Below are 16,390 nucleotides of genomic sequence, written 5' to 3' on the forward strand. Positions count from 1 at the left end.
AGAACGGTTTTCATTTCACTTACAACTACGTAATTTCATATTTTAATAACATAGGAAACGACCACAATGACGACGGCTTCTTCTTCCAGCCCGTGGGAGCTGGCTGAGTTACAATGACGTCCAGCTTCTCAGGTTGCAGCACCCGCGTCGGGAATTCTGTTGCTCTAGTGTCTGAATCCTCGTGACCATGAAACAAACACAAACAAACCAACAGTATTCTGTGACAGAAGATATCTTATTCTATACGTTGTTAGCATCAAGTACATACATCGTAGTAAGTAACCATGGGACCCATGGAATACCACGGTATGGCAGCCCAAACCATCACCGAACCGCCGCCATGTTTCACTCTTGGGACGTAAACTCGGCCAGAAGTTGGAAACAGTGGAAAATAAGACTCATCCGTCCAAATGGATTCCTTCCATTGCTCTACAGACCAGATTTTATGGCTTCGGCACCAGTTTTTCCTATTACGGGCATTTGACACACTGATGTGTAGTTTTGGATTTCTAGATCGCCCAGTAATCCCCTGCTTATGGAGCTCCTTCGTGTTGTTTTGACCCTGCGGATGCGACATTCAGTTCTGCAGTGACTTTTCCATTTGCCGTCCTCTTATTTTACGTCACAGTCCTCTTCAGTGACACACTGTCACTATCACTGAAAGCATATTTTCGACCGCGTTGTGACTTAGCGGATGATATATTTCGGCTTTCCTCGTATGCCGTGTAATTTTTCGATACGATGTCCTTTGAAACAGCCGTTACTTCGGCTACCTTGGTTACGGGAGCATACATCATACGAGTACCAACAATCTGTCGACGTTCGAATGCACTTAGCTTTGACATAATGCACTCACAACTACACAGAACGCTGCTCTGAGCAGGACTGGCACTTGCAACGCATTCAGCACATTGCACAGGCGGCGTTCGTGGTCAAATACATCACCACAACCTGCAGGCTTGGCTAGCATCTGCGTTTACACTGGAGAGTCAAAGAAATTGGTACACCTACATAATATCGTGTAGGGCTCCCGCGAGCAAGCAGAGGTGCCGCTGCAAGACGTGGCATGGACTCGACTAATGTCTGAAACAGTGCTGGAGGAAACTGACACCGTGAATCCTGCAGGGCTGCCAATAAATCCGTAAGAGTACGAGGGGGTGGAGATTCTTCTGAACAGCACGTCGCAAGGCATCCCGGATATGCTCAATATTGTTCATGTCTGGGGGGTTTGGTGGAGGTTAGCGGAATAGTTTAAACTCAGAAGAGTGTTCCTGGAGCCACTCTGTAGCTATTGCGGACATGTGGGTGTCGCATTGTCCTGCTGGAATTGCCCAAGTCCGTCGGAATGCACAATGTGCAATGGACATGAATGGATGCAGGTGATCAGACAGGATACTTACGTATGAGTCACATGTCAGAGTCGTATTACCTAGACGTATCAGGGATCCCATATCACTCCAAATGCACACGCCTCACAGCATTATAGAGCCTCCACCAGCTTGAACAGCCCAGGGGCTGACATGCAGGGCCACGGATTCATGAGGTTGTCTCCCTACCAGTACACGTCCATCCGCTCGATTCAATTTGAAACGAGACTCATCCAACCAGACAACATGTTTACAGTCATCAACAGTCCAATGTCGGTGCTGACGGGCCCAGGCGAGGCGTAAAGCTTTGTGTAGTGCTGTCATCAAGGGTAACGAGTGGCCCTTCGGCTCCGAAAGTACATATTGTTTTTGTGGTCTCCAGTCCTGAGACTGGTTTGATGCAGCTCTCCATGCTACTCTATCCTGTGCAAGCTTCTTCATCTCCCAGTACCTACTGCAATCTGCATCCTTCTGAATCTGTTTAGTGTATTCATCTCTTGGTCTCCCTCTACGATTTTTATCCTCCATGCTGCCCTCCAATAGTAAATAGGTGATCCCTCGATGTCTCAGAACATGTCCTACCTTCTTCTAGTCAAGTTGTGCCACAAGGTCCTCTTCTCCCCAATTCTATTCAATACCTCCTCATTAGTTATGTGATCTACCCATCTAATCTTTAGCATTTTTCTGTAGCACCACATTTCGAAAGCTTCTATTCTGTTCTTTTCTAAACTATTTATCGTCCACGTTTCACTTCCATACATGGCTACACTCCATACAAACACTTTCAGAAACGACTTCCTGACACTTAAATCTATATTCGATGTTAACAAATTTTTCTTCTTCAGAAACGCTTTCCTTGCCATTGCCAGTCTACATTTTATATCCTGTCTACTTCGACCATAATCAGTTACTTTGCTCTCCAAATAGCAAAACTCCTTTACTACTTTAAGTGTCTCATTTCCTAATCTAATTCCCTCAGCATCACCCGACTTAATTCGACTACATTCCATTATCCTCGTTTTGCGTTTGTTGATGTTCATCTTATACCCTCCTTTCAAGACACTGTCCATTCCGTTCAACTGCTCTTCCAAGTCCTTTGCTGTCTGTGACAGAATTACAATGTCATCGGCGAACCTCAAAGTTTTTATTTCTTCTCCATGGATTTTAATACCTACTCCGAACTTTTCTTTTGTTTCCTTTATTGCTTGCTCAATATACAGATTGAATAACATCTGGGATAGGCTCAACCCTGTCTCACTCCCTTCCCAACCACTGCTTCCCTTTCATACCCCTCGACTCTTATAACTGCCATCTGCTTTCTGTACAAATTGTAAATAGCCTTTCGCTCTCTGTATTTTACCCCTGCCACCTTCAGAATTTGAAAGAGAGTATTCCAGTCTACCTTGTCAAAAGCTTTCTCTAAGTCTACAAATGCTAGGAATGTAGGTTTGCTTTTCCTTAATCTTTCTTCTAAGATACGTCGTACGGTCAGTATTGCCTCACGTGTTCCAACATTTCTACGGAATCCAAATTGATCTTCCCCGAGGTCAGCTTCTATCAGTTTTTCCATTCGTCTGTAAAGAATTCGCGTTAGTATTTTGCAGCTGTGACTTATTAAACCGATAGTTCGGTAATTTTCGCATCTGTCAACACGTGCTTCCTTTGGGATTGGGATTATTATATTCTTCTTGAAGTCTGAGGGTATTTCGCCTGTCTCATACATCTTGCTCACCAGATGCTAGAGTTTTGTCAGGACCGGCTCTCCCAAGGTTGTCAATAGTTCTAATGGAATGTTGTCTACTCCGGGGGCCTTGTTTCGACTCAGGTCTTTCAGTGCTCTGTCAAGCTCTTCACGCAATATCATATCTCCAGTTCATCTTCATCTACATCCTCTTCCATTTCCATAATATTGTCCTCAAGTACATCGCCCTTGTATAGGCCCTCTATATACTCCTTCCACCTTTCTGCTTTCCCTTCTTCGCTTGGAACTGGGTTTCCATCAAAGCTCTTGATATTCATGCAAGTGGTTCTCCTTTCTCCAATTAATTTGCCTGTAGGCAGTATCCATCTTACCCCTAGTGAGATAAGCCTCTACATCCTTACATTTGTCCTCTAGCCATCTCTGCTTAGCCATTTTGCAATTCCTGTCAATATCATTTTTGCGACGTTTGTATTCCTTTTTGCCTGCTTCATTTACTGCATTTTTACATTTTCTCCTTTCATCAATTAAATTCAATATTTATTCTGTTACCCAAGGGTTTCTACTAGCCCTCGTCTTTTTACCTACTTGATCCTCTGCTGCCTTCAGTATTTCATCCCTCAAAGCTACCCTTCTTCTTCTACTGTATTTCTTTCCCCCATTCCTGTCAATTGTTCCCTTATGCTCTCCCTGAAACTCTCTACAACCTCTGGTTCTTTCAGTTTAACCAGGTCCCATCTCCTTAAATTGCCACCTTTCTACAGTTTCTTCAGTTTTAATCTACAGTTCATCACTAATAGATTGTTGTCAGAGTCCACATCTGCCCCTGGAAATGTCTTACAATTTAAAACCTGGTTCCTAAATCTCTGTCTTACCATTATATAATCTATCTGATACCTTTTAGTATCTCCAGGGTTCTTCCATGTATACAACCTTCTTTTATGATTCTTAAACCAAGTATTAGCTATGATTAAGTTATGCTCTGAGCAAAATTCTACCAGGCGCCTTCCTCTTTCATTTCTTAGCCCCAATCCATATTCATCTACTATGTTTCCTTCTCTCCCTTTTCCTACTGACGAATTCCAGTCACCCATGACTATTAAATTTTCATCTCCCTTCACTACCTGAATAATTTCTTTTATCTGGTCATACATTTCATCAATTTCTTCGTCATCTGCAGAGCTAGTTGGCATATAAACTTGTATTACTGTAGTAGGTGTGGGCTTCGTGTCTATCTTGGCCACAATAATGCGTTCACTATGCTGTTTGTGGTAGCTTACCCGTACACCTATTTTTTATTCATTATTAAACCTACTCCTGCATTACCCTTATTTGACTTTGTATTTATAACCCTGTATTCGCCTGACCAAAAGTCTTGTTCCTCCTGTCAACGAACTTCACTAATTCCCACTATATCTAACTTTAAGCTATCCATTTCCCTTTTTAAATTTTCTAACCTACCTGCCCGATTAAGGGATCTGACATTCCACGCTCCGATCCGTACAATGCCAGTTTTCTTTCTCCTGATAACGACGTTCTCTTGAGTAATCCTCGCCCGGAGATCCGAATGGGGGACTATTTTACCTCCGGAATATTTTACCCAAGAGGATGCCATCATCATTAACCATACAGTAGAGCTGCATGCCCTCGGTAAAAATTACGACTGTAGTTTCCCCTTGCTTTCAGCCGTTCGCAGTACCAGAACAGCAAGGCCATTTTGGTTAATGTCAGAAGGCCACATCAGTCAATCATCCAGACTGTTGCCCCTGCAACTACTGAAAAGGCTGCTGCCCCTCTTCAGGATCCACACGTTTGTCTGGCCTCTCAACAGATACCCCTCCGTTGTGGTTGCACCTACGCTACGGCTATCTTTAACGTTGAGGCACGCAAGCCTCCCCACCAACGGCAAGGTTCATGCTTCATGGGGGGGGGGGGGGGGGGGGCGAAAGTACATATCGATGATGTTTCGTTGAGAGATTCGCACGCTGACACTTTTTGATGGCCAAGCATTGAAATCTGCAGCACTTTGCGGAAGGGTTGCACTTCTGTCACGTTGAACGATTCTCTTCAGTCGTCTTTGGTCTCGTTCTTGCACTATATTTTTCCGGCCACAGCGATGTCGGAGATTTGACGTTTTACTGGATTCCTGAAATTCACGGTACACTCGCAGAAGGGTCTTACGAGAAACGCCACTTCATCGCTCGTAAACCGACTATGACACCACGTTCATACTCACTTAAATCTTGATAACCTTCTATTGTAGCAGCAATAACTGATCTAACATCTGCGCTAGACACTTGCTGTCTTGGATGTGCGTTGCCGACCGTATCGCCGTATTCTGCCTGTTTACATATCTCTTAATTTGAACCCATGCCTACACCAGTTTCAAATGGTTCAAATGGCTCTGAGCACTATGGGACTTAACTTCTGAGGTCATCATTCCCCTAGAACTTAGAATTACTTAAACCTAACTAACCTAAGGACATCACACACATCCATGCCCGAGGCAGGATTCGAACCTGCGACCGTAGCGGTCGCACGGTTCTAGACTGTAGCGCCCAGAACCGCTCGGCCACCTCGGCCTGCTATACCAGTTTCTTTGGCGCTTCAGCGTATATTCAAGCGCCCATTCCTCGCTGTTTCCGTGTTTTTGTCCAACCGCTGTAGGTTGACGTGGAGATACGACGGAATAACAGAAAGGAGTTATCATGCTTAGACTTGACGATGACCACATTGTGAATAAAGTTGCCCTATGTGTTGGTGAATCAACGCAGTCGGCCTAATGTATCTACAAGAAATGATGTGCTACTAGCAGCCACGCAACACAACACAAGAACAGTGTTCGTAAAAAGTTTCTACCCAACATTGCAGTCGTTTTCAAACGCGACATTTCGCTGATCTTACTGAATGCAGTTCCATCTCAACATTGCGAAGGTTAGTTTACGCAACGCTCATGTGGACTCAGGTACCTCGCAAAAGGTTATTGTTCACGGCTGTACATCTTTAATGGGCCAAACGATACAGAAAAGGGACGGAAGCTGACTGGAGACACGTAGTGTAGCCAGGTGAGTTTGCTTCATTTCAAATTATGCAAGGCGTCGACTGTAACGACAACCCACTGACGGTGGGGCAGCAAAGATTTACTATAAAACTTTGTACACCTTTAGTAGGTCATTAAAACAACACAATGCACAAATAGTAAGGTGCACTACTCTGGCAATTCCGAGAAAATCACATGAGAGGTTTTACGCGCCTATTATGTGGCTTATGTATCTGTGAGTAGTCCTGCTCAAACTTAAATTTTAATCTATACTATCGGAGGAAAGAGAAATTTTTCAAAACGTTAACGAAGTGTGTTTTCCCTCAGAAACTCTGAACATTCCTTCTAAATGCTGGAAAACTGCATTCATTCGGTGTAGTAGATGCCGTTACAATTTACGTTTTCCATGTATGTATGACAAATGCCATCCTACTACGTGCGATGTCGTGAGCACATCCGACGAGTTATTGTACATTACTCTTACGGTCTGGCACATTCTCACTTACTATCTTATCGAATAACGTCATTCGCATAATTATTTATCGAGGTTTGATTCGGGCTTTCCAAGCCTGTCTCCGTCCTTGAAAATTTAATTAAAAACAGTAAATAATCAACTAACGTATGAAATTCTCTACACCTTCATGAAAATGCACGTGTTTTTCATCGTATTACCTCTCAAATGTCATATAAATTAAATAACGTTACCACTGACGAAAAAAATATAGATTGAAAAATAAGTGTTAGCAGGATTCGAACCATCGCCTCGTCCACGAGCCCATTACATAGCGCGAACAGTAACCCCCCCTTTTTTGTTGATCTCATTTTGTCCGTTATCGTTCGTTTCATTTGTTCACGGCGGACGTTCCGTGGCGCCCGTTCAAGTTCATTGTTAATCTATTCACTAAGGTCTTTCGATACAGAGGTCAGCTTACTCTCTGATCGAACACGCTGACCTTTCTTTTTCACAAGACAGCCGTTCAATCTGATCGTTGATTCCTCTATTCAGTTTTTTTTATTATTATTACAGGAGGCCAGCAGCCCTCTGAGCGAACACGCTGAGCTATCTTGCCGGCACCTACCGTGCCGACGCGACTTGACCACAGTGTCTTCTTACAGCCAGCCCCTTCCATGGATACATCAGTAACATAATAGACGCGTAAGACTTCTCTTGCGATTTCCTCGGAAACGCCACAGTGTGCACCTTACTGTTTGTACATTAAGTTGTTTTAATGGTCTACCAAGGGTGTACAAAGTTTGAAGTAAATCCGTTATCCCAACATCGTGGCCTCCCCTTTCGAGTTTGTTAAGATTTGAGTTCAGGCCGGAGGTGGTTTTGTAATGTTTTTGGGACGTTTCTTGTGCGATGACTTACAGTGTACTATGAACTGACATCTTCAGCTTCCTGATAAACTTTATAGAAACATTTCGAGATGCTGCCGAAAGTATCCGAGAATTTAAATGTGCCGATAAAAGCAATAGTAGTAGCACACTCCGCCGCTAGATGTCTCGAGGTACACGTCTTAGCTACTGCGGCACAAAGTTGCATCATCTTTGGTGCATGCTGCTGTGCACAGACGCCGACTCCATAGGACCTAAGGGGGCCCGAGTTCCCAAAAATTCGTTTGCGGGGGCGGAACCCCCCCTCCCCCCAACTAATTTAAGAAAATTATTAGTTATATTATGCATCGTAAAATCACAAAATTATGTTGGGATTTTTTATTTTCCTTGTTTGACGATTGTTACATTTTAAAATACATTCAGTAATGAGTAACACAAATAATTATTACGGTGGTAAGCAGGTTAACTGAAAACAAGTAGCCGGCCGATGTGGCCGTGCGGTTCTAGGCGCTTCAGTCTGGAACCGCGTGACCGCTACGGTCGCAGGTTCGAATCCTGCCTCGGGCATGGATGTGTGTGATGTCCTTAGGTTAGTTAGGTTTAAGTAGTTCTAAGTTCTAGGGGACTGATGACCACAGCTGTTAAGTCCCATAGTGCTCAGAGCCATTTTTTTTGAAAACAAGTGGTGTGAACCATGATAGTGTTACGGTGCTGCGGGAACACTTAAAATTTGTCCTGGTGCTCGAACCTTCATCAATTTGTTACCAAAAAGGCGCGCTTGGAAGTTGATGATACTGCAAGTCAACCTCCAACAATTTATTGTGTCGTCAATTGCTTCGTCGTCTTCAGGCGAGAACCGTTCACAGCCGAAACCTGGACAATCCGGTACGGAAAGATCATTTCAGAAGCCTTGGTTGATCGAATATACATGGCTAGAATATGAAGCAAAACCTGCGAAGAGGCAGATGCTAAAAATCTAATACAATTTCATCCAAAAAAAGGAGATGCATTTACTTCAGTAGGGTTTTCTAACTGGAAAAAGGCTTTGAAAAAATTCTGTCTTCGTGAAAATACGTTTACGCAAAAAGAGGGTGTCCTGAATTATTATATCACTAACCGAAGTGTGGCCTCCCAATTGAATGAACTGTTAGATAGTGATGTGAAGAAAGGCTGTTTAGCTCTTGAGACAATTTTTACTACCGTGCAATTTCTATGCCGACAAGGACTAACAATTAGAGGGCACGAAGATGTAAACTCAATTTTTTTTTCAACTGTTGGAACTCCGAAAAAATGACATACCTGAGTTTGAAGATTGGTTAGGGCGTTCGGGGTATAAGTGGACGTCCCACGATGTTCAAAACGAGATCGTTGATCTACTAGGAAAGTCTGTGATGAGAAAGGTATTAGCTTCAATCAAGAAGACTGAACATTTTTCTCGTATGGTTGACAAAACAAGTGATTCTTCGATTCACGAACAAGTGTCATTTTGTATTCGTACTGTCGATGATTCCTTAATGATCAACGAAGACTTTATTGGCTTATACGAGACCCACAACACTGCAACACAAACTCTGTTTAGTATTTTAAAATACGTTTTTCCTCGTCTTGATGTGTCAATGGATAACTTAAGAGGTCAGTGCTATGATGGTGCCTCGAATATGATGGGTAATTTAAAAGGACTAAAAAAGTTAGTTTTGGATATACAACCAAAAGCACGTTATGTGCACTACACTGCTCACAGTTTATACTTGGCATAAGGTCTTGGCATACAGTCTCCGCCATCTTACGTCTACGAAGGATATTATGGCTTTAGCCAAGGAATTAATAAACACCGTAAGGGAATCCAACAAAAGGATGGGACTTTTCAGAAGCATACGCTGTGAGAGCGCCAATGACCAAGCTGATCTACGATCCCTTTGCCCGAGTCGATGGACTATGCGAGCTTCTAGTATCTTGAGAATATTGAAAAACTTTGAAGAGCTTCTAGAGTTTTTGAAACATTTTTTGCAGATGACAAATGTCAAGGCTACCTTGAATCAATATTACAATTCAAGACTTATTTCTTTTTACGTCTTTATTGCCATGCAATGAACCCAGTATAGGATGTCAATGAAAAAATTCAATGCCCTCATCTAAGTGTCGCCGATCTGGAAAAAAATATATGAGGGCTTGATTTGTATATTGAATGGAAGGCGTGATAGTTTAGAACACTTTTGGGAATTGTGTTTAAAAGAAAAACCTTCACAAGTTGATGATCTTTCGCTTCCTCGGAATCGAAGTATGCCAAATAAGTATGGAAACAACGAAGCCAGCTCACCGCACACTTTCAAAACCCCAAAGGAATACTGCAAAGCTATTTACACTGAAGTTTGTGAAACGGTGCAATCTTGCATTACTGAGAGGTTTGCTTCAACTGGACTCACACAGGCCATTGCAGTTGAACAAGAGTGCCTGCTTTAGTAAACAGAGGTGAAACAAATTTGGAAAAATTCAACTGAGTTTTCAAAAATGACCTAGACATTGAGAGACTGCGCTTACACTTGAATATGTTAGCCGATAGCGCTAATAAAAAACAACTGGCCTTAAAAAAAAACGTGTGTGATGTAAGAAAGAGCCCGAAGTTGTAGAAATATTATGTGAAGTAGCGAAGTGCATTAAGCTTCTCCAAGTAGTTCCAATCACGACAGCAACAGCAGAACAGTCATTTACTGCCCTTAGACGTATGAAGTCATATCTCCGATCAACAATGGGACAGAAGGGATTGAACAGCTTGGCTCTTCTTCATGCCCACCGAGGTGTTTTGTTGTGAATTGGATAACCGACCATTCATCAACGACTTCATATTCAGTAATCCAGTCAGACGGTCGACATTTGCACTCTAGTCCTAATATTCGCGTTTAGAGCAATATTAAAAATCTTTATAAAATAGAGAATTAAATACATACATGATGTTAAATTTTCAGTTTCGAAATATTAGTAATAGTTTAGTACTGTACTATTATATTACTACAGTACTATATTAGTTATTTTCAAATACTTAAATATTTTTAGGGTGTAAGACCCAATTAAAACCCGCTATTTACATACTTTTTGACTGAAAGTATTGGGCATACTGTATTAATTTTATTAACTATATTAACTCTGAGATATTTTTTTATTTAATGAACCCTGAGCCTTATTCAAAGTAAGCTTAAATTAGCTATTTCACTTATTAATCAAAGTGCTATTACTGTGCGACAGAAATATTTTATATTTTATTCTTGTAATGATAGTTGAGGACTTATTTAAATATAATTTCAGTATTTTCAGAGCTATATAAAAAAAAAAAAGATGGGTCAAATGGCTCTGAGCACTATGGGACTTAACATCTGAGGTCATCAGTCCCCTAGAACTTAGAACTGCTTAAACCTAACTAACCTAAGGACATCACACACATCCATTCCCGAGGCAGGATTCGAACCTGCGACCGTAGCGGTCGCGCGGTTTCAGACTAAAGCGCCTAGAACCGCTCGGCCACTCCGGCCGGCTTCACTGCTCTGTAATAGTCTATAAGCATGATTATTACTGCAAATTAAATCAGCCTTTTACGAAAATATCGTGCGTGTTTATGTTTTGTTTCTTTTTTCAAAGCCAAAAAATGGGTCAGGCTTGTCGAGTTTCCCGGACTGTCGAGTTATCGAGAGTCCAGTTTTAGGGGTTCTAATGTTGATCATATGACTCTAAAATGCTTAAAAAAAACTTTAAAAATCACTATTTTTCATCCAAAATTTAGAAAATTTTCCGGGGCAAGACCCCCAGTAGGCCCCCCCCCCCCAATATTTTATATAAATCGGCGTCCCTCCTTCTGTGAGTTGTAGTGGTGCATGTCAGGCGTGTTTCAGTGCTTCTGCGAATTGTGAAATGGATACTGTAAAGAAGCATCAAATTCTGTTTCCGGTCGAAACAAACTGCAGCTGTAACCCACCGCATGCTGACAGAGACGTTTGGTGAGAGCTGACTGCGTCAATCAAGAACACTTGAGAGGCGCAAGAGCTTCAAAGAAGGCCGAGAATCTGTGGGAGATGACAAACATTCTGGTCAACCATCAAAATGCACTACAGCGGAAATGATTACGAAAGTGTGTGACATGATTCACGAAGACAATTCACGATGTTTGTAATAGACTTGGGCTGTGGTACAGTACATATCAAAGAATTCTAGCCGATGAACTGAACATGAGACGAATTGCGGCGAAGTTTGTCCCTCGTCTTCTCGTCATCGACCAACGAAACCTCAGGATTCAGACATGCACTGAACTGCAGCAAAGAGCTCGATAGTGTCCAAAATTCTTATCCAGAGCTATAACAGGTGATGAATCTTTGGTCTATGGTTATGACCCTGAACCGAAGCAGCAGTCATCACAATGGAAAACGCCATCTTCTCCAAGGCCGAAAAAAGGTCGACAAGTTCGCAGTAAAATGAAGTCAATGCTGATCATTATTTTCGACATTTGGGGAATAGCGCGTATGGAGTCCGTCCCATCTTGTCAGACTGTCAACAGGCAGTTTTATTTCGAGGTTTTGAGGCGACTGAGGGAAAATGTTGGACGCAAACGGTCAGAGTTGCGGAAAAATAAAGGCTGGTTGGTGCACTATGACAACGCATCCGCGCACATCTCGCTCGTTGTGAAGGAATTCCTGGCCAAAAACAACATGGCGACGACGGTCCTCTATCCTCCCTACTCGTCAGACCTAGCCCTTTTCACGAAGATGAAAATCGCGTTTAAGGGGCGACATTTTCACGCGGCTGAATACATCCAACTGGAATCGCAACTGGTACTGAACATTCTTCATCGTGCGGACTTCCAGGAGTGCTCCCAAAAGTGAGAACAGTGCTGGGGTCATTGCATAAATGCCTGAGGTGACTACTTTGGAGATGAGAGAGGACATTAGGACGTAAGTACAGTTTTCTGATTTTTAAAGTGAAATTCTCGGATATTTTGTGTAGCACCTCGTAATAGTTTGGTCCCGCGACGAAGAGGAATTGAGAGAGTTCCTGGGATATATTGACTTCCTGATTGGAAATATGAAGATCATCACAAATCCGTTTTTGGAAATACTCGTTCGACGTAATTAAGATGAGTCACTAAGGCAGTCTGTTTGCCGCAGGCCGGAATCCAAATGCTATCGTCCATCGCGTACTACCTATTGTGTTAGAATGCTGCCGTGATGTGATCCTACGATGATAAGAGAACAGGGAGAAATAGTACATGTAAAGCCTACATCACTGGGTAGTGGTTACTCATGCTGAAGGTCTGACAGCCATATGTGGGGGTTAATTATGGGAGAGAGCACTGATGGTGTCAAGTCGACGTCTTCCCTTTCTTACGTGTGGAGGATTTAACCCAAAATAGCCAATCTCACGAATATAAACGAAGTCCATACAAACTTCTTTTCATCGTAGACGTCGGTACTCTGAAGATAATCTGCTACGACAGAAGGCTCGAGACTACGTAATTCCATGCCTAGGTGACGAGTGCTACATGTGACAGACCTCATACTCCTTACAGTAACAGTGCATTGCATATTAACGGTACCAAAACCTCTGCTGTGGCTGAGTATCATGTGACCACCATCCAATGAAAGACAGATCCTGGGTAAAGTCTCATCATCATTGACTCTACTGACAAGAAAGCAGTGAAAAAACAAGTGGCATGGAAGGTAATCAATTACGTCGATGCTTTTACGAGGTGCATTCAAGTTCTAAGGCCTCCGATTTTTTTTCTAATTAACTACTCACCCGAAATCGATGAAACTGGCGTTACTTCTCGATGTAATCGCCCTGCAGACGTACACATTTTTCACAACGCTGACGCCATGATTCCATGGCAGCGGCGAGGGCTTCTTTAGGAGTCTGTTTTGACCACTGGAAAATCGCTGAGGCAATAGCAGCACGGCTGGTGAATGTGCGGCCACGGAGAGTGTCTTTCATTGTTGGAAAAAGCCAAAAGTCACTAGGAGCCAGGTCAGGTGAGTAGGGAGCATGAGGAATCACTTCAAAGTTGTTATCACGAAGAAACTGTTGCGTAACGTTAGCTTGATGTGCGGGTGCGTTGTCTTGGTGAAGCAGCACACGCGCAGCCCTTCCCGGACGTTTTTGTTGCAGTGCAGGAAGGAATTTGTTCTTCAAAACATTTTCGTAGGATGCACCTGTTACCGTAGTGCCCTTTGGAAAGCAATGGGTAAGGATTACGCTCTCGCTGTCCCAGAACATGGACACCATCATTTTTTCAGCACTGGCGGTTACCTGAAATTTTTTTGGTGGCGGTGAATCTGTGTGCTTCCATTGAGCAGACTGGCGCTTTGTTTCTGGATTGAAAAATGGCATCCACGTCTCATCCATTGTCACAACTGACGAAAAGAAAGTCCCATTCATGCTGTCGTTGCGTGTCAACATTGCTTGGCAACATGCCACACGGGCAACCATTTGGTCGCCCGTCAGCATTCGTGGCACCCACCTGGATGACACTTTTCGAATTTTCAGGTCGTCATGCAGGATTGTGTGCACAGAGCCCACAGAAATGCCAACTCTGGAGGCGATCTGTTCAACAGTCATTCGGCGATCCCCCAAAACAATTCTCTCCACTTTCTCGATCACGTCGTCAGACCGACTTGTGCGAGCCTGAGGTTGTTTCAGTTTGTTGTCACACGATGTTCTGCCTTCATTAAACTGTCGCACCCACGAACGCACTTTCGACACATCCATAACTCCATCACCACATGTCTCCTTCAACTGTCGATGAATTTCAATTGGTTTCATACCACGTAAATTCAGAAAACGAATGACTGCACGCTGTTCAAGTAAGGAAAACGTCGTCATTTTAAGTATTTAAAACAGTTCTCATTCTCGCCGCTGGCGGTAAAATTCCATCTGCCGTACGGTGCTGCCATCTCTGGGACGTATTGACAATGAACGCGGCCTCATTTTAAAACAATGCGCATGTTTCTATCTCTTTCCAGTCCGGAGAAAAAAAATCGGAGGCCTTAGAACTTGAATGCACCTCGTAGTTTAAATGATATCTGGAACTGTTTACAAGCATGTCTCCAGTATACATGGTTTCTTCGTTCTAAACTTCCGTAATTTTGGTATCTCATAGCTGACACTGATTTGTATGGCAATTCATCTGACTCATACTCTGACGATGTTCTTCTCGGGTCTGCTGCCGGATCATGCAATAATCTGAACACGATTTTTCCGCGGTCCACATGGCCGCCATCTTCAAGTGAGAACGCTGTGCGCCAACTGTCGTGTCGTCCGAAGAGCGCGGTGCCAAAGCAGGGTTGGTACCTCGCAACGCAACCACAAGAGAAGACAACGCTGCGAGCCGCATCTACGAATGAGCGATACCGGCGTAGCCACACCCGTAAAGAGTCTCGCCACGCCGCCGCAACAGCTCTTCTACTTACGGACGAGCACAGTACCTCTCAGCCCGGTCTGCAATCATCGACTAAGACTACAGCATCGTATTCCAGCAGGCCAGCTGATGAATGTATTAGCCAGAAATCTACGTGACAGTTGTTAAATTTTCTCTGAATGAGAGACTTGTGTTTTGTCTGTATCAAGTGATACTTCAATATTTAAAACCAGTTGCAAATACTCGTGACATTCCTAGGAACTAGAGGGTACAAAGTTCGGTAATTCTCCTTATCTATGTTATAATAAAGTGAACGAATGTGTGTTATAGTATCCACTCGGTCTCCTCCTGGAGCTAAGTAAAGAACTCACCATTGTACCGACGAATGCATTTTCGTCTGGTACAACAATAACCTCGCCGGAAATGATTCATACCTGAATCGCTGTCGAGAACCACTGTCAATATACGTATTCTGCCGACCGAGTTAATGACTGTCGATTTTTAATGTCGGATGAAACATGACTCCAAATCTTGCTTCAAAGGCAGCCCTTGTGGTAATGTTGTGTGCCAGTCTAACTTCGGTAGCTTCCTTTAAAACACTGTCCCTAGAGAGACGTAAGGGTAGCAATTGGTAGCTTATAGTAAAACATTTTGTGTCCATTGGTAAGACAGCGCTCCGCCACCGCAGATTTCTTAGGCTCCATCAAACGTGCATGGCGGTGGTACTTAGTACATCTATGTTGAAAGTTGCGTCTGGCCAATAAACGATTTTCCAGAATAGCAAGAAATTTTTGAACACTGGACTTCCTGAATAGTAGCTCATTTTTTAACTAGTGAAGGAGTGCTCTAAGCTTTGCTGGCGGACGAAATACCATTTTGATATAGTATCTTTTTAAAATTCCTTACGTTTTTGAAGATATGCTCTCGGTACAAGGTAGAAAAGCCACCGATTTATATGCATCTGCACGAGGTTACGGCGCAGGTCCAAACACGAAGGCATGACCGAGCTTTTTGTCTGTGTAGCCATTCTACTTGAACACGAGCTTAAGGTGAGCCAGCTCTTGTGTCAAGATGTCTGCATGTGAGATGGCGTAAACCATCTTAACCAATATTGGCAGGAGCCCCTGCGTTTTGCAATGGATGTTACCTTGTGACGTGCAGATATCGATCCGCGTGCGTCGGATTTCGATAAACACTTACTTTCAAAGGCCTTCGACAGCGTGTGGCACGCTGACCTCCTATATAAGCTGCTGGTTGGGGGTACCCGTGTCGCACGTCTGCCTGCTTCAGTCCTCCCTGCGCGGGCGTAAATTCCATGTGCGTGTGATCGTGGTGAGTCAACGGCGCGCCACATCCGAGCCGGTGTACCGCAGAGGTCCGTGCTTGGCACCCTGCTGTATTATCTTTACACCGCCGACGTACCGAAGACGACGCCGAGGGTACAAGTGGCGCTCTATCCCGATGACACCGCGCTCTACACGCGCAGCATGAGCGCGCAGCTGATGCGTAGCCGCCTGCAACTCGCCTGTAAAGAGCTCGGAGCTTGGGCTATG

Source organism: Schistocerca nitens, chromosome 6 (genome assembly GCF_023898315.1).
Source record: "Schistocerca nitens isolate TAMUIC-IGC-003100 chromosome 6, iqSchNite1.1, whole genome shotgun sequence".
Taxonomy (NCBI): Eukaryota; Metazoa; Arthropoda; class Insecta; order Orthoptera; family Acrididae; genus Schistocerca; species Schistocerca nitens.